Source organism: Condylura cristata, unplaced genomic scaffold (genome assembly GCF_000260355.1).
Source record: "Condylura cristata isolate star-nosed mole 26May11 unplaced genomic scaffold, ConCri1.0 scaffold00005, whole genome shotgun sequence".
Classification (NCBI taxonomy): Eukaryota; Metazoa; Chordata; class Mammalia; order Eulipotyphla; family Talpidae; genus Condylura; species Condylura cristata.
Window position 1 is genome coordinate 28,236,961 of NW_004567106.1, and position 19,669 is coordinate 28,256,629.

At 36.9% G+C, this 19,669-nt stretch overlaps 1 pseudogene; it reads right to left on the minus strand.

Annotated features, from left to right (window-relative positions):
• Positions 1-3,573: 3,573 nt before the first annotated feature.
• LOC101627306 lies at positions 3,574-4,264 on the minus strand (annotated as a pseudogene).
• Between the last annotated feature and the right edge of the window lie 15,405 nt (positions 4,265-19,669).

Here is a 19,669-nt window from a genome sequence, read left to right on the forward strand (position 1 = left end):
AAGAACTAGGATACAGGCCAGAGATGCGAAGGGTGAGAGGATTCATCAGAGACAGAGTAGGGAGCAGAACAGGCAGATCGACGAAGTACACTGCTGAGGGGAGCAGCGGGCGGGTCAGGAGAGGTCTGCCACGCCATGTGGTCACCTCCGGGGCAGGCGGGAATCAAGCTCATGCTGAAGGGACTTAAGCTTCTCAGTGCTGTGCTTTATCCTGCTGCACCACCAGGGAGGGCCCCAAATTTTTATACTTTTAAGCTATACTTCTGTGCTGTAGAAGCAGGCCCCAAATTTAAATATGAAAATATTGTTTGGAATAAGTTGTATTTATCACTACTCCCAGTTGCTGACAAAAATTCTGAAGCAGTGGCTCCCAACTAGAGCTTGCCCCAGAATGGCCTGGTTGTTGGACCTTCTCCGGTTTGCAATTTCTTAGATTTGGAATGGGCCTTTAGAATTTTTCTGTCTACTATCCACAAAAAAGGCATCACCTCCCATTTCACAAGGGCCTAGGGAAGAGTCGAATGAAATCTTGTGAGCCAGTCCTCAGCGCAAGGTCTGGTGGGGAAAGTCAGGGTGCGCCACTAGTGTTCAGTCAATAAAATGGAAAGCAAAGTCTTTGGACTAATGAGCAAGCACCTGAAAAGCGTAGACAAGAAAATAGCATCATCTTTCTTAGAAAAGGAATACAAGTGAGGGGGATTTTAATTTTGATATGATTAAGGAAGCTGGCCAGGTCACCAGATTTTCCACTTCAGTATTGAGTAATATCACTTGAAGGACAAGAAAAATCTTGGTGAGATTTGCAAAGATGTGGCTAGAGGAATTCTGTCTCTCTTACCTGCCAGTGCCTTCTATTTATTAACTCTGAGTAAAGGGAACGTTTTGTTTTATCTTCTGTTGTCTCACATTGTCAGTGCATGACTTTCTCTTTTAATTAACTTCTTTCTTTGGGGCACACATTTTCCAAACATCATTTCAGAAAATCACAGCTTAACATAACTTGGCAGTAGTTGCCACATAAATAAAGCCAATTTTGAAAACGTTTAGAATCTTATGGAAGAAGTTTTTAGGCTGATATTATTAAGCTTTTTCTTTTCTTGGCCCTCCATGGTGGCACAGTGGGTTAAAGCGCAGCCACTTCAGTGTGAGTTCGATCCCCTGCCCCAGAGGTGATCCACATGGTGCAGCAGACCTCTCCTGACTAGTCTGCTGCTTCCCTCAGCAGAGTACTTAATTGATCTGTCTGTTCTGCTCCCCGCTCTGTGTCTGGTGAATCCTCTCTCTGCCCCTGTACCTCTGGCCTGTACCAAGTTCTGTGTGCATGAATAATTCTTAAAAATAAAGTTAATTCTTTTCATACATAATATTTCTCTTTCTGGCAGCGTCAGACATAGTAAAGTCATGTCTACAAAAATGCATAGCTGCAGTAGATATATCACAATTTTTAACAAGTCTCCAGAAATTTCCTTTGAGTAGAAAACAAGTCTCTTGATGTTTGACATTAGTATTGTTACAAAATAGTATCTAAATTTATTTTGTGTTAAGTGGTCCCATAAAAGGAAAGGTTAAGAAATACAAAATCTCTCTGGAGAAAATTTTATTTAAAAATCTCTCTTGTACAGTGAGGTGATTTAAAACATACATACATTTTTTATTGCAATAAATTTAAAATGTTAAACCATAAAAACCATACATACATGAAATAAATTATAATATAAACCTAAGCATCACAGAAGACAATGATTAGGTATTAACCTAATTATAGGCGATTATATGGTCATATGTGCTGAAATAAGCCAATGCTCTTAGAGATGGTCTAGGCAGATTCTGAAACCAGAAATTCTAATTATATTTTCTCCATGATAAAAATTGACATAAATTGAATTTGCTGTCATATTTTTGTCTACAAACAAAAATCTAGATTTTTCCCTCAAAATGGGAAGTTTTGTCAGTTTATAAATAATTCTACATCACTGTTGAGCTTATAACTTGAAATGGCTTAACATTGTTTCATTGAGGTATAATTGACATGTAACACTAGTTTCAGGAGTACAACATTGTGATTTGATAGTTACTCAAAATGCTCACCTCCATAGGTCTAGTTAACATTTGTAACCAGACTTAATAAAAAAACATTCTCTTTTGAAATACTCTCCTAGCAGCTTTCAAATGTGCACTACGGTATTATTAACTGCAGCCACTATGTTGCATATTATATCTCCATGACATCTATTTTATAACTGGAAGTTTGCATTTTTGATATTTCACATGTTTTGCCCAGCCCCAAGCCCTGTCTCTGGCCACTGCCAATATGGTTTCTGTATCTAGGAGTATGTCTCTGTCTGTGCTTTTTTTTTAACCAACCAGATTTTATTTAGCCTTTTAGGATGGGAAAAACAAAGGTTATAAAGGAAATAATTAGAAATGCTATAATTGTACTATCCCAAATGATTATTAATATTTTACAAATATGAAAAAGGTCAATATAATCTTATAACTTCTGCTGCAAAAAATGCAACATTAAAAAGCATACACTTTTCTTCTGTAATAATCTAAAGTAGAATTACTGAAATACTAATTTTTACAATGTTATCCATACATATTTTTATACTTTTAACGAGGTCATTACCAATGCATATATTCTTTCCTTAACTTTATTTTTTATAGCTAATCAATGTTTGTCACTCAACTAGGAAAAACCTTATAGTAAATGACAAAGTTTTGTAGTCCAATTTAAACTCTAGCTTCTTAGAATCACTCACTTTCATGACTGCTTTCATGAAATCATCCTGTACAAAATCATTATCAGCATAAATATTTCATGTTTATCAACATAAACAAAATCATGTTTCAGCATAAACATTTTTGGGTCTGCTTCATGAAAGTTATCTGAAAGTTTCACTATTGCTTCAGCTTTTTTTATTCTGAATAGATTTTTAATGTATATTTTATGAAGATTCTTGCCATAATAAATACATAAAATGTATTTATTTATGTATACAGAACTGGGGTACAGGCCAGAAACCCAGGGGCAGTGAGAAGATTCACCAGAGATCATGGAAAGCAGAATAGGCAGATTGACAAAGTACACTGCTGAGGGGATGAGGGGAGCACCAGGTGGGTCAGGAGAGGGCTGCTGCACCATGTGGATCACCACCTGGGCCAGGGATTGAACTCACAGTGAAGTGGCTGCAGCCAGCTTGCAGTGCTGAGTCCTAACGAGTTGTGCCACCAGGGAGGGCCTGCTTCAGTTTTTTAATGGGCCTAAAATGGATTTTTCAACATATCTGATTTTGCTTATTTTTTGGTAAGTCAGTAGGTATTTTCCTACCTAATCTTCCTGTACAGAGCAAAGCAGAAACCAGTGAATCTGGTCTATTTGTAGCTGTGATCATTTTAAGTCTATGTAGAATATCGAATCCATCCATTATATTCAGTAACTCCATTGAAGTTTTCAGAATTTATTTGCTTACCTCTCCTCAGAAAACTGATGATTACCAGTTTATCTTTCATATCCTGTTAGCTTTTGTATGTCTCCTTTGGAAACTATCTATTCAGTGGCATCTGTTTCATTCATAGAAATGGCTGATGACCCCTGGCATAATGAAACATTGCTCTGATCAAAAGAGCACTTTACCAATGTACTTGTATATAGTAGAACTAGATATAGTCTTTAAGAAGTTGAACTTCAGGTGACTAGCAACAATTTGTGCCAACAGTGTTTTTCCTCTAACTGGTAGTCCATATAACAAACAGCCATTTGAAAGTATTATTATTCCTACACTCTGGGATAATTCTGGGTTTATAAGAGGTAATTCTCTCACCTCCCTTAATTTCCAAATCTGTTCCCACAGCCCTCCAATCTCAAAATAAGAAACATTCCTGGAGTCCTCAGGAGACATGTCATAATAGGCCAACCTATCCACCTCTCTTGGCAAATATCTCAAGATAGTGTAGACATATCCAAAGTAATTCTTATTCCTGGCTTCAACTTACTTTTGTTAAGTTTTTGATGACAACTGAACATGTATCTTGATAATTTATAGCTTTAACAAAATTTTTTTTTCTCCATTTAACTACTAAATTACTTCATTCGTGATCTGTCCTAAACTTTATAGGAACTTCACATCATTTAAAAATTTTTCAGACTCTTGGTAATTTCTTTTAATTGTTCTCAAAACTCCTTCAGACTACTGTAAATTTCCTTGAGCTCTAGAAGCTTCTTGCAATAATCCTGAGGTGTCATATCTCTAGGGCCTAACATCATGAAAAAACCTATGTCTGCTTTTTAAAAATGAGCTCACATATGTGTGAGATCTGATAGCATTATCTTTCTCTGTATGACTTATTTCAACTAGCACAATGCCTTCAAGACTCACTCAAAGCGTCAAAAATGGCAGACTTCATGTTCACAGCCATATAATACTCCATTGCATATGCACATCAAATTTTCTTTATCTACTCATCTATTAGTGGATAATTTGTTTCCTTATTTGGCTATGCTGCAGTGAAAATAGGGGTACTCTTTTAAATCAGTGTTTTTGTGTGCTTTGGATATATCCCTAGGAGTGGAATTATGAATCATATGAGAGTTCCACTTTAACATTTAGGAAACTCCATACTGTTTCCATAATTGCTGCATCAATCTACATTGCCACCAACAAGGGTTCCTGTTTCTCCATGTCCTTTTCAACATTTGTTTTCTTTTTTCTAGAGGGAGTTGTGTAGTGAAGTGGTATCTCATTGTGGCTTTGATTTTTGTTTCCATGATGATGGATTATCTTTCATATCCTGTTAGTTTCTCTATGTCTTCTTTGGAAAATATCTATTCAGATCATTGTCCCATGTTTAGTCAGATTTTTTTCTTGTTAAATTATATGAGTTCTTTATTTATTTTGGGTATTTCCTCTTTATCAGGTATGTGATTTGCAAGTATTTTCCTCCCATTTGGTAAGCTACATTTTCATCTTGTTGATGGTTTTCTTTACCCAGCAGAACTCTTTAGGTTGACATAACTTTGTTTAATTTTGCTTTTTGGTGTCATACCCCAAAAAATCATGTCTAAGACTAGCTTCAAGAAGCTTACCACCTATGTTTCCTTCTAGGGAATTAAAAATTTCAGGAGTATATGGCATGAAAATGAATTCTGCCATTTTTGACAATTTGAGTGAGTCTTACATTTAAGTCTTTATCACATTTTGAGGTGTTTGTGTGGGGGGGTGCTTTTTTTTTTTCTGCATGTGCATGGCTGTCCAATTAGCCCATTTATTGAAGATATTTTCCATTCCGCAACATACATTTTTGGTTTCTTTGTCATGGATTAATAAGTCATATATATGTGGGTTTCTTTTGGGGGTTCTCTTTTCTGTTCTATTATTCTATGTATACTTTTATGTCAATGCCAAGCTGTATGCTACAATGGCATTGCACTATATTTTGAAATCAGGGCTCTTGTTGTCTTCTGCTTAATTCTTCTTTCTTATGATTACTTAAATGTGTTTAAGTTTAGTAAATGAGTTCTTGCATGTACAATCTGGGCTCATTTAAAATGATTGTTTCTACACTAGTCACTGGGGTGAGTAAATCTGAAGAGACATTCTCAGTTCTTCCAGTCCTGCTGGTCTTGTGGATGTGAGCCCCACAGTTTTCAAAACTAGCTGTTTGGGGAGCCCATCTCTCAGATGCATGTTTTAAAGGTTGGACTGCCTGGTATAGGGTCCAAACCCTTCACCTCTAAGGGAAATTCTTTGTGTTTTAAGTTCCTGTAATGATGGATCATTGTGCCAAGTATGCTGTTATGGGAAGATTGTGTCTCAGCCTTTCCTATGTATTTCATTGTGGTTTTTCTCTTATTTTTCAGATGAATTGAAGAGCTGTATTTTGTAGGTGCTTTTTTGGGGAAATTGTTTCATACACCACTATAGATTGGGTGAGCTTGGAGGAGGAGATGAATTCAGAATCTTCCCATGTCATTATCTTGACCTGGAATGCATGCATTTCAACAAAGTGAAAACAATAACTTTTGACTTGCAATAAAATATAAATTCAAGATTTTCCTTCTATTTAAGTTAAATAGTCAAAATGTATATACAATTTCTAATTTATAAACACCTGACTTATCAATTATTCATCATCAAGCGGAAAACCTTGTTCTGGTTCCTCACACTTGTATTATCAGAATCCTACTCATGGGAGTTATTTGAGGGAAAGATTGTAAAAAGAATTTTAAAAATCCAGTTTAGACCTTTAAAGAGATGGTCCTCAAACTTTAGTTTGCATCAGAATCACCTTCAGGACTTGGTAAGCAGTAAATGCCCATCCTGGGTGAATGGAGAAACATATGATATATATGCAAAATGGAATCTTACTCAGCCTTAACAAGAGAGGAAATTTTAACATATTACAATATGGATGAATCTTGAGGTAATTATGTTAAACAGTCACCAATATTGTATGATCCCATTTTTTTCTGAGATATTGAGCAGTCAGAGTAATAGTGATGGAAAGTAGCATGGTGGTTACTAGGTACTGGTGAGAGGGAAAAAAAGGAAGATTTGTTGTCTCACGAGTATAAGATTTTTAGTTTGGGAATATGAAGGAGTTCTGGAGATTTACCATCCAGACTATAAATATATTTAATTCTGTTGGATTATACACTTAAAATGGTTAAGAAGCTACATTTTGTTATGTGTATTTGTTACAATTAAAATTTTTAAATATAAAAAAGAGAGAATGGAGAAATAGGAAACAAGTGTAGAAAACTTACAGGAGTTTCTTAGAATGGGAAGGTAAAAAAAGTGGGGGAGAGTGTTTTATTCTTGTATAATAATCTTAGGTTGTTTGTCAATATTTATAAAGAATTTTGTGTTAGTATAAGAAAGTATAAAAGATTCCATCTTTCAGTAAAAAATTTGCAAAACAGGAGGACAACTGCTGACCAGGCCTGAGCTTGGGATGTACAAGTGAGAAATTCTTAAGGAGGTGAGTTTTTTCATTTATAAAAAGAGAACAGTAGTATTATCTACACCCAGATTCATGGTGCTTATTAAATAGAAAGTGAAAAGTACTTGCTACAATACATGGTACTTAGTGTTCAAAAAAATCAGGTATATTTACCACTAGCTATTGTTTATATTTACTATTTGGAAAAAGCAAAAGCTTTAATTTCTATATTTCTTTCAAATTTGTGAATTAGTATTTGAGAAGAACCCAGTTTCCACCTGTGCGTTTCCTTCTCACACAGAACACTTGACTATTGCTCACTAAAGGTGAGCAGGGTTTTTACCACAAGCAAATGAGTCTCCATAATTCCAGTGGAGTGTCTTCTGACCCTTCCCACCTGGATATAGTGTCCGGCCTACAGATTGAAAGCTCAGTCCTACAAACCTGCCTCACTCCTACTTCAGATGCCAACCACAAGCCCAGGTTTTTGCCTAAGATTCTGGCTATAGATTGGAAGTTCCTTGGACACTCTTTTTTGATTCTATTATTTTGCTGGAGGAACTCACAGAACTCAGAGAAACATTTCACTTACTAGATTACCAGTTTATTTTTTTTAAATAAAAATGGAGGAACAGCCAGATGGAAGAAATACAGAGGGCAAAGATGGGCAAGGAGTGAGGGGTTTCTGTGTTTTCTTCAACTGGGCTACTCTCCTCACATCTCCACCTGTTTCTAACCTGGAAGCTCTCCAAATGCCCCTCTCTTGGGTTTTTATGGGGAGGCTTCATTTCACAGGCATGATGAATTCATTGGCCATTGGTGACTGTTCAGCTTCCAGTCCCTCTGGAAATGGAACTGAAAGTTGTAACCCCCCTAATCACAAGTTTGGCTCTACTGGCACCACCCCCAGTGTTCACTTCAATGACATAAGAAAGATGCTTTTACTACTCTCATCACTTACACAATTCCAAGGGTTTCCAGAACTCTGTGCAGAAAGAGGACCAAGTGCTAATATAGTTTTCTTGCTATAAATCACAATTTCACTCTTAGGAAACAATGTGAGGATACTTTATACAGTAACTTATATGGTTCAACAGGTTTTGTGTTATTTTTTTTTTTTAGATTCTAGACCATTTGTACAACTTTATTTGATTCCGGAATTTTATTTTTAATAGGAAGGCATTGTAATAAGTGAAAAGTTTTTTTCCTTAAATTTAATTTGGCTGATTTTTGCTACATATGTGAAAAAAGCACAGAGCTAGTTTGTGAAATAAAACAAATCTTATTTGGGATGGAGAGTGTATAAAATTTTACCTTGGACCATAAGAAAAAAAAATTGCATGGGCCTTTTTGAATGACCTTAGTTATCTAGACTCTAAGAAAAAGGCACTCTCAATTTTGTGAATTACCATTTCATGTGAACAAAACGAAGTCAGTCTTTATACTATCCTTAATTTGATTTCTGAAAAGGATTTAGATAATTGAGGCAATTTGCAGAGGAGTATGTTCTCACTGGGGCAGCCCTGCGTTTTGCAGGGGTTGTGGGTTGCAGGATCTCTGCCCCCTGGTGGCCTTCTGCAGGTTTTTGTTTTTTTTTTTTTTAAAACTGTTTCACGTTTCCAGGCAGGCTTGAGAAAGGGCCTGTTTTCCTTGAACACCAGATGCGATTGCTAATCACATTTGCTCAGATGGGGGAGGGGGCCCTTCAGCCTACGGGACTTAATTTGGGAAATTTACTTTCAGAGTGAAAGGAGAGAGAGGATTGCTTTCCAAATTGAAGGGAATTATGTTACAGACTTTTGATTGTGTGAGGAGGCAGAAGCCCAGAACAGGAAGGAAATCTTCAGAAGTCTGAAAACCCTATCTGGACTCCAGAAGACCTTCGGGACAGATGGGCAAGGTCCTAATCTCCATGCTGTATGTTGTTGTCTGTCTTTGAGAACTATGAAATGATTCTTTTAAAACGTTATCAGAAGTAAATGTTTATTGTGAAACAATTAAAAATACTGAAGGAAAAAACTAAGAAAATAAAAATCACCTTTAATCCTACTAGGCAGATACAGTCACTGTTCACATTTGGTTAACCCCTCTGAGTTTGTTTTGAGAGATAAGATGTATATATGTAGACTTGCACTGAGATTAAGCATTGTGATTATAATTAAGTAAGGCTTTTCAGACAGCATTAAAACAGGCACTGGCAAAATATGGCCTGAGCTCCAGATGAAGCCCATAGCCTATTTTCTATGTCTTGTGGGCTAAGAATGTTTTTACATTTTAAAAATGGTTGGGAAAAATGAAGGAAACACCTCATGATGTGAAAATTACCTGAAATTCAAATTTCTGACTCCATAAGAAACTTTTATTTACACACACCTGCTTCTGTTTATGTATTGTCTATGACTGTTTTTTTTTTTTTTTTTGTGATACAGGGGTATAATTGAGGAATTGTAGCAGACTGTAGCTTTGTAAAGTCTAAAATATTATTTACACACACCTGCTTCTGTTTATGTATTGTCTATTTGTTTTTTTTTTTTTTTTTTTGTGATACAGGGGTATAATTGAGGAATTGTAGCAGACTGTAGCTTTGTAAAGTCTAAAATATTTATTTTCCAGCTATTTCCAAAAGCTTTTTTTTTTGAAATTTCCAACTGCTGATATAGTATAAACATCCAGTACCCTTCAATATTTTTCAAAAGGAAGAGAGCAGTCATTGTTCAATGGTTTGATGACATTCGTTCTACTTTCTTCTCCCTCATTCTCTAGCTCTTAAAAAATTTTTTTTTACAGTGCTCTTTTGATAATATTTATTATAAGTTCATATATAGAAAAGTGTGGAGTACAATACACTTGACCCTTGAACATACTCAGGTTAGGGGTGTCTTCCTCCCAGCTGTGGATTTTAATTGAAAATCTGAATATAGCATATAATGGCTCTCTGTGCATACAGGTTCTGTATTAAGATTCACTATCTACTCTTGGTTGAATCTGTGGATGCAGACCTGAGTATACAAAAGTATGGACTTAAATGAATACTTGCCCAAGGTCCAAATCTATTGCCATAATCCCATTACACAGGTACATTAATTATCAAGATTTGATGCATTTAATTGTTTTTCCTTTTTATTCAATGTTGAAATGTTTTAAAGCAAATTTTGGAGATCATATAATTTCATACCATAGACCTGAGCAGTGTTTTTAAATTATAAATATAGTACCTGCTCAACACGTATGTATCTGTAAAGTGTATGTGTATGTGGAAGTAAAAGGTGTAAATATCTTTTCTACCTTGCTACAGTCCCACTCCTGCCAGATTGGTGAATATCCTTTTATCCATCTTTTTATGTATATAAATGCACTTTTTAATAATCTAGGTTAACCACTTTAAAAGTGATTTTGAGTGAAGGAATAGGATAAAAAATCCAAATGAACATATATATGAAATCACTCTCCACATCCTTTGACTAGCCAAGAATGAGCACTGGGATCCTAAGCTCTTGGCTAGGAAGAAGTATTTTTTCCTCCCCTGTCACCCCCTATTTGTCAAATGCTACACATTACCAAAAGACACACTCAGAAACCAAGTCTAGGAATGGGAAGGTTGTGTGGTGAGGACATTCTTTTCATGCCTTTGCCACCACCCCTACTTAATTTTTCAAGTAACACATAGTAAATTTGGGGGACCTTATATTAGTATCCAAAATTAGAGTCAATATATTTAATCTACTTTATTTCTTTTTAATTTTGAAAATAAAGCTCATGTTTAGAGAAAATTTCTTAAATTGCATTAGTTCCTCAAGTGGGTATACCATTTTATAATTCTACTGCAAAATTTGGGACTTTAGTTTTTTTAGATGTTTACCAACACTTGCTATTATTCATTTTTTAAAAGTTATAGCTAACCTAGTAGATATGAAGGGGCATGCCATTATTGTTTTGATGATCATTAATAACTAATGATATTGAACATTTTTTCACTTACTTATTGGTCATTTGTGCATCTTCTTTGGAGAAATTTCTTTTCAGATTCTTTGCCCATTTTTATAGCTGCATTTTTTCTTTTTATTATTGACTTACAAGAGTTCTTCATATGTTATAGATAAGTACCTTATCAGATATATCATTTGAAATGTTTTCTTTGGTAGGCTGTCTTCATTTCATGATAGTGATATTTAATGTACAGACATTTTTAATTTTAATGAAATACAATTAATTTATTTTCATCATGTGATTTGGAGATCCTCTCTTAGAAACCACTGCTTAATCTAAAGTCACAAAGATTTATGCCTACATTTTTTTCAGAAAGTTTTCTCTTAATTTTGGTCCATTATCTTGTTAAAGTTTTGCATAGATAAAGGCATACAATGCTTTTTTTTTTTTAAATGTTTATTTATTTGTGCATATAGAACTGGGGTACAGGCCAGAGGTGCAGGGACGGTGAGAGGATTCACCAGAAACAGAGTGGGGAGAAGGACAGGTAGATGGACTAAGTACACTGCTGAGGGGAGCAGCAGGGCGTCAGGAGAGGTCTGCCTCACCATTTGGATCACCTCCAGGGTAGGCAGGGATCAAACTCAGCTGAAGTAGCTTCAGCTTCTTAGTGCTGTGCTTTAACCTGCTGCACCACCAGGGAGGGCCGGTATACAATACTTTCATGAATAACGATTTTTAAAGATTTAAAAAAATATATATATCATTACAATAAACTAACAACTTTCAAAGTCCTAAAATTTGTTGCTTCAAAATAGACTAGCATTAAATTTGATCATTATTAGACTGAATTGGAAAAGAAATTGAAAACAAAGTGAGCCTTTCCTTTTATAAAATTTCAGTGACGGAGTTGTCAGATGGCCGTGATGTTCTCATAGCAAACCATTCCATGTCCTCATTGTTTTGTTAAATAAGGCTTTTTCTTTTATATCTCATTTATTCACAAGAAATCTAAAAACAGTCAAAAAGTCTAGGTTATATATTTTAAACAAATAGGCAATTCAAAAATAACAGAAGTTTGAGATATCCAACTAAAAACATTCGAAAGTATCCCATGAGCCCCAAAATAACATTTATGCATGTGTAGTGAAGATGAATGGACTTCTGTATCTCTACTTCTCATTTTCATAGGTCATCCATCATTTGGGGGTTTCTCCTAGATGCATTTTTCTAGCTACTTAACACTAATTTGTCATTTCTTGCATATAGGCCCCTTGTTTAATCAGCTCTCCTTTCCCCAATTTCCAAAGCAGCTGTGTGTATGCTCATGTGACTCATGTAGTACATAATTCTAGCAGTGAATGGAGTGAGCAGTGTCCCTCCGAGGACACTGCTACCTGGTGGCACTGTCCCACACAGTGAATTGTAGGCAACAGGCCTTGGTATTTATTTGCTGAGTTGAAGCGAATTCTCTGGAGTGCCAGCTAAAATTACTGGCAGCTTCTTGGTGATACCTCAAGGGAGGCAAAAAAAATCAGTTTACTATTTGTGTTGAATGCCTTTCAGACATCTTTCAGTAAAGATGTAGTCTAGTTTTTGTTCTAGTAAAACTCATCACTGATTTTACCAAGGAAGAGGGTGTGTGTAAGCAGATAACAGCTGAAGAGATCCTGGAGGCACCTTGCATGTTTCCTCCCACACAGAAGCTCTAGAGGTCTATCTGTCTCTCATGTTCTAGTAGCGACCTTATATTCCTTTTTCACCACAGAGTTTGAACAGTACTGGTTTTTTAGTGGCCCAGCAGCTGTGGGGAGAGTTTTCCCCCTTTCCCCCTACCCCTCATGTCCCTTTCCCTTTTCCCCCTGCCTCCTGCAGCCTACTGTACACAGTTGCCACATCAAAAACCTTTCCTGTCTTTCTCCTGTCCCAAAGAGACACTCCCTTTATTTAACTGCTTAAGCAACAACAACAACAGAAGTTTCCCTTTTCCTTGAACCATCTGCTCAAAATACAAGCAGGAGACCAATTATAACCAGGAGACAAATCCCCTTTGCACAGTTGATCCTGGGCATGGATTTGGAGGGTTTATCTTCAGGCTGAATCACAAGGTCATGTCAGGGGCATCCATAGCAAATTGTCCCCTGGCTTCTTCTGAGTTTACCCTGCAATGTGCAAACTGGGTCTTCTTTCCCATGGATTATAAAATTCTTAACACTTGGTAAAGGCTGCTCATTTGATGTACTAATCAGATTTTTGACATAACAAAAAATAAGAAGAATTTAAAAGTTTCCCTTAGAAATAATTTTTTGTGGTGTCCTTACAATTGCAGATAGAAGTCTGTGACTGCAACTGAAAAAATAACTTCCAAAGACTGGGGCAGGTCTCCTAAAATTTTCATGGGTATACAAATCATCCAGGGATGTCGTTGAAATGCAGTCTATTTCCACAGGGCAGGGGAGACCAAGACTCTGTTTTTAACAAGCTCCAAGGTGATGCTGATATGTGGTTGATGGCTCACCCTTTGAGTAGCCCACTTTATACACAATCAACCAGGAATCTTTCTGTTTGAGGCATAATTACTGAAACTTGATATTTTCTACTATTACCCAAAGATCTCTTCTGTGCAGCTTGCTCCAGCTGTCTGAACTTAGCTGGATATTTCTTTATTTTTGTCACTGTCTACTTAGCTTGAAGCAATGATCATTATAAGTTGTAGTCATTTGTTTGTAGATGTGCCTTCTGGATGAAGCGTACACAGGGATCAGAGACCTACTCTCATTCACCTTTGGATCAAGGACATCTAGAATTGCACTAGGCAAAAAGAATGCACTGAATAAAAGAAAAATTGGAAGATTAAATTTATAAAATTAAAACCTGCCTATATCTGTTCCAAATGTTGTAAATAAGATAAAAAGGCAAATGACAAACTGAGGAAAATACCTTCAACATTTAAGATTTCTTATGAGTGTTGATGGGTTGAATTGTACCTTCTAAAAAGATATGTCTAAGTCCTAATCTCCACTTCTTCACAATGTGACTTTGTTTGGAAATAGGGTCATTGCAGATGTGATGAGTTAAGATGTCCTATTGGAACAGGGAGGTCCTTAATCCAATATAATTGATGTTTTTATAAGAGGAAGAGATAGAGACATATACACAGAGAACATGTGAATATGAAGAAGTGCTGTTTTCACAGGCCCAGGAACACTTGGGACTGCAGAGGCTGGACGAGGTGAGGAAGGATCTGTCCCTAGAGGCTTCAGAAGGTCATGTCAATTTGCCTTGGGACTTTCATTTCCAGAACTTTGAGGGGGGAAATTTTTTCTGATGTCTTAAGTCACCTGGTTTATAGAATTTTATGGCATCCCAAGAAAGTGAATATACAAATAAGAAAAAGTAATTTAATAGCATGGATGGGGCATAAAGGGATACATGTACATTGCCTATAAAGAAGTGCAAAATGTTCAAGGGCTAGTAAGACACTACAAATGGAAGCAACCGTGAAATGCTATTTTAATGACTTTTATTGTTACTTTTATTATTACATTTAATTATCTAATCAATTATTTTAATGATTTTTATTAAAAAATAGTAGAGTGAAGGTTCAGGAAAACTGACCCTCTTCCTGTGCTTGAACCTTTATAACCTGTTGATTTGACCTCCAAATTTATCTAATTCTTTCTATGTCTCCTGCCACTGCCTTCTCCCACAGCAGCATCATTGACCTTTCAGCAAGTGCATTAATCTATTAAATTGTCTTGCTACTTATGTTGCCTGTAATATCTAGAGGAAATGATTTAAAAACATAAATCAGACCATGTGATTCTTCTACTTAATACCTCCCAATGCTAACTTTTCATTGTAGTTAGTGGTCCCTGCCTAAGCTCCATCCCTTCCAGCTACTGTTCCAGCCTTAAGGCATCTTTGGATTTCTTTTTGAAATCATCTCTTGGGTCTTCATACTGAGAATGTTTGTCCACTCTTCTCTCTTATACAAGGCTACTTCCTTAGTTTGCCTCCTGCAACACTGTTTAGGTTCCTACAATACATTTTTTCATGGTGTTCTGTTCTTTGCCTTCATAACTTATCATAGGTGAGTGCTTGCTTGATGTTTCTCTCTCTCTGTCTAGACTGTAAACTCTATAAAAGCCGGTATGGTATCTATTTCACTCTTCACTGTAACCCAGACCCTGGTATGGAACTGAACATAACAACCACAGGCAGGAATATATTTTAAGAAAATAATTAGAGATTAAGTGTTAGGATTAGGAATACTGCAAATCAAATAATAAAATAAATAGTGACAAGAAAGTGCTAACAATGTCTAGCAATACCATTTTTTAAAAAGATTTATTTATTGGCCCTCCCTGGTGGCTCAGCGGGTTAAAGCACAGCACTGAGAAGCTAAAGCCACTTCCTCATGAGTTCGATTCCCGCCTGCCCCGGAGGAGACCACATGGCGTGGCAGACCTCTCCTGACCCGCCCGCTGCTCCCCTCAGCAGTGTACTTCGTCGATCTGCCTGTTCTGCTCCCCACTCTGTCTCTGGTGAAGCCTCTCCCGCCCCTGAGCCTCTGGCCTGTACCCCAGTTCTGTATGTACAAATAAATAAATCTTTAGAAAAAAAAAAAGATTTATTTATTTATTCATACAGAACTGGGGTACAGGCCAGAGATGTGGAGGGTGAGAGGATTCACCAGAGACAGAGTGGGGAGCAGAACAGGAAGATCGACCAAGTACACTGCTGAGGGGAGCAGCGGGTGGGCCAGGAGTGGTCTGCCACGCCATGTGGACTCCTCCGGGGCAGGAGGGAATCGAACTCATGCAGAAGTGGCTTAAGCTTCTTAGTGCAGTGCTTTAACCCGCTGCACCACCAGGGAGGGCCTAGAAATACCATTTTAGTAAACTATGCTTTGGGTATTGAAATAATATTATTTTGGTGTTCAAAATGATGTGCAAGCAATATATTAATTAACATAATTTCTATGGTCATATATTTTTGAAAAATTATATATATATATATTTACTTGTCCTCTCAAGCATAGAAGAACATTTGGAAAGATATACACCAAAATGTTAATTGTCATTCTCTTTCAATTTGTTTTTAAAATTTCTTAGACGTATATCTAAAAACTACATGTTTATTATAATTTCTATGCAATTAAAAGGAATTAAAATTTTTAGCAAATATGTGAATATTACCTGGCTTGAATTTCAAAATTTGTTTCTACAAGTAATAAAACAGCTGAAGTGAGAACCATTTAGATACCATTTAGATATCAGATGCTCTTGGCTGCTTCCATATAAGCTTGTGCAGTGAAGGGCAGACATCCCATCTGCAGCTTAATCCCAGACCTTCCACTGTTTTTCACGGTTGAAAGGTTATTCTTTATCTTCATTTTTATATAGGTTTTTTGTTTTGGGGTAAGAATTGAATGCAGAAATCTGGACTTTCTTCCATCAAAAGGGTCCTAATACTTTTGTAGGGATCCAACAACAAATTCACCAGTGGAGACCAAATCTAGTGTAGAAAGAGTAAATTCTGGATCAAATTTCTGAAAACAGAATGAATTTTATCATTTGAAAAATTTCAGAGCTAAGATTATATGGAATCTTGGAACTTTATCTTCTGAACTATCATTGCCTCTGGAATTCAAAGACCTCTTAGGCCCTTGGAGTCGCTTCCAACCTGGCAGAGGTAAGCTGTGTTACTTCTTTAATTTTCCATTGCAGAGTTCATTAGGTTCAGAGGGACCCTCTTTTCTATTCATATGTAAACTTAATATTTGTTTCTTTCCAGTTTTAGTCACTCAAAAGCTCCAGATTTGACTGTGTAAAACAGTGGTCAGTGGTTTCTTTCTTTTTTTTTTTAAACTACACATAAACATATGTATATTGATAATAAGTCAATAGCAATATAAAGTGGGGCAATTTTTTTTTAAAGATTTATTTATTTATTTGTGCATACAGAACTGGGCCAGAGGTGCAGGGGTGGTGAGAGAATTCACCAGAGACAGAGTGGGGAACAGAACAGGCAGACTGTCAAAGTATACTGCTGAGGGGAGCAGCGGGCGGGTCAGGAGAGGTCTGCCTTGCCATATGGATCACCTCGGGGCAGGTGGGGATCAAACTCATGCGGAAGTGGCTTTAGCTTCTTAGTGCAGTGCTTTAACCCGCTGCGCCACCAGGGAGGGCCTCTGTGGCAATTTTTAATTAGTGTCCTATAGATAATAAAACTATGAAAATAATAACAAATGAAAGGTATTTGGAAACCAAATCTGGGCCCACTCTAGCATCTCTTCTTTTCAGAGACTGGAAAATTATTTTAGAGGGTGGAAGAAGGAAGTGAGGTGGCTAATTTAGGAGTAAAGTTTAAAGGATTTGTGCATAAGAGAAAACCTCATATATTGTGCAAGTTCAAACTAATCAACCAACTTAACATATTTACCATTACACCTGTTGAATGGCTGCCCTGTGTAGACACAGACTGTTCATGGGCAGGTAGCATCACTTGCTTTGTTGCTAGAATTAAACTCTGTCTCCAATACTTGCTGCTTATGTGATTTGTAGGCTCTTCATTGACTATTTGGTAAAAGCTAAATAAAATAAGGCATAATCTGGCATGGTGGCTAATAGCCACAGCTATTACTATTTTTGTGTCTGTTCGCATCAGGGGTGATGCTTATTTCTCTTTATTCTCTCAAATCCTGAACAAAGGAATCAGAATATAGTCAATGCTCCATGAATGTTTGTGTAATTAAAAAAAAAATGCATCAAGCTTTTTTTTTTTTTTTAACTAAAATGTGTTCTTGTAGGTGGGGACTGAGGCCAATGACTGTTCTAGGGGGTACTCTTCCCTGAGGGGGTTGCATGAAGACAAAACATCTTCAGGGATAATGTTAAATAGCATCGATTTTGAGGAGGGGCTTCCTTGGAGAGGAAATGGGAGTTACTGGAGAGCAAAAACAGAAAGCGAGAAGAGGATAAAAGAAGAAGGTTGTTGTTGGTCCAAGCTCCAGGACTGAAGGTTTGAATTCCAGGTTTGGAGTTGCTTCACCATTTTGGGGCCAGTGGATTTGAGCCCTGGGACAAGGCTGCTGTTGGAGACTGCTGCCACGACCTCTGAAGGTGGAGGCCAAAGGAAGAGACTTTGCAAGTAACCAAGCTACTGAAAAGGTTCTTGACTTTTGCTGCAGACACAGTCTGACTTAGCTGCTTGAGTGAGGCCTTTTCTTGGGTCATTTTGGTGGCTGTGGCTGCTGTCCTGACTGTCCCTCGCCCAGTGCTATGCTGTGTTTCCTGTGTCTTTCTAAGTTTGGAAGTCTGAAGCTGTGTGCCTAGGTTGGCAGAGGCAGGAAGAAGCCATCCAGGCAGGACTGTATTGGACATGACTTTGGATAAACTAAGTGGCCGTTACTGGCCTCAGTAATTCGTTTTTCCTATTTGTTAAATAAATCCTTTTGTTGATATTACCTAAACCTGAGCATTCTTGCAACTGTGTTTGTGGGTGAAGAACCCAGACATTATTTGGTTATAGTGCCCCAGACATCAGGAGGAAATTAGCATAGGTGGATGGCGTTACCGAGATGAGTCCATCCCAGTTAGTAGACCTGGCATTTAGAGTATATAATAACCGAGAGGAAAAGAGACCTAAACCAGTGACTGTTTTTGTATAGAGGCAACATAGAATAGGGTTCCAGGGTAATAATAACAGAACGGCAGGTGGACCCATGAGACGTGAGTCACTAGGATGGAATCAGTGTGCTTACTGCAAGTACGAGGGACATTGGAAGTATGAATGTCCCAGATTACTGGTCAACAGGAGATGTTATTATGACAGGAGACAAGGAAGAAGGTCAGTGGCATCTCCCCATGATTCACGCAGAAGTTATACGAGAGAATACAGGCAGAATACATGGGACCCAGAACATAGGAAGGAGGAAAGGAGACAGATGATGGCTCAGAGCAGAGACTCAGATGAAGATAGGAAGGAATACAAACAGGGTACCAGAGATCAAGAGAGGACTACTGAGGAAAGGAGGCATATGATAGTATATACCAGAGATTCAGATGAAGAATAGGGGAGCCCAGAGGCTCCACTAGATCTAAAATGGTCTACTAAAGTACCCCTCTTGTGAACTTATTGAAAATCTGGGTTATTTACTTTCTGAAGGACCCTGAGATCACAGATATGCTCTAACTATTCTTTTTCCTTCAGAAACTTTTCCTTCAGAAATTTCAGAATATTATTATGACATCAGCAATTATGTTAGCAGTATTTAAAAAAACAACAACAAAAAATGATTTTACTACATAATAAGGCCTTCAGTCTTGTTCTTGATATTTTTTTGTAAATTTTTCCTCCTATGTCTTTTTGTTTTTAAATAATTTTTACCCGTATTAGTAAAACTGCAGTTAAATATGGTTCCACGTGGCATAACTGAGAATACTGTCTGTGTCTATATGTTGAATATCTGTATGCCTTTTACTTTTGTTTAATTATCTTGGCCTCAAGGTGTTCTAAATTGGTTTGGATGGCGCCTTTTGCTATTGTAAACAAACAAACAAAATTGTAATCTTCATGGTAACTAATTTGTTAAAAAAACTTGTATTGATATGTTTGTATATATATATATATATGTTTATTTCTTATTTGAGGTTCATAATGTCAGGCAAATTGAAGTTTGGAATAACTAAGGTTTTGGAGAAAAATAAAAGAGTCTTTAGTTATAAAATAAGGAAAATAGGAAAACTACATGGCTATGGTTTGAATGTCAACAATTGTCTTACTGAATTGAGCC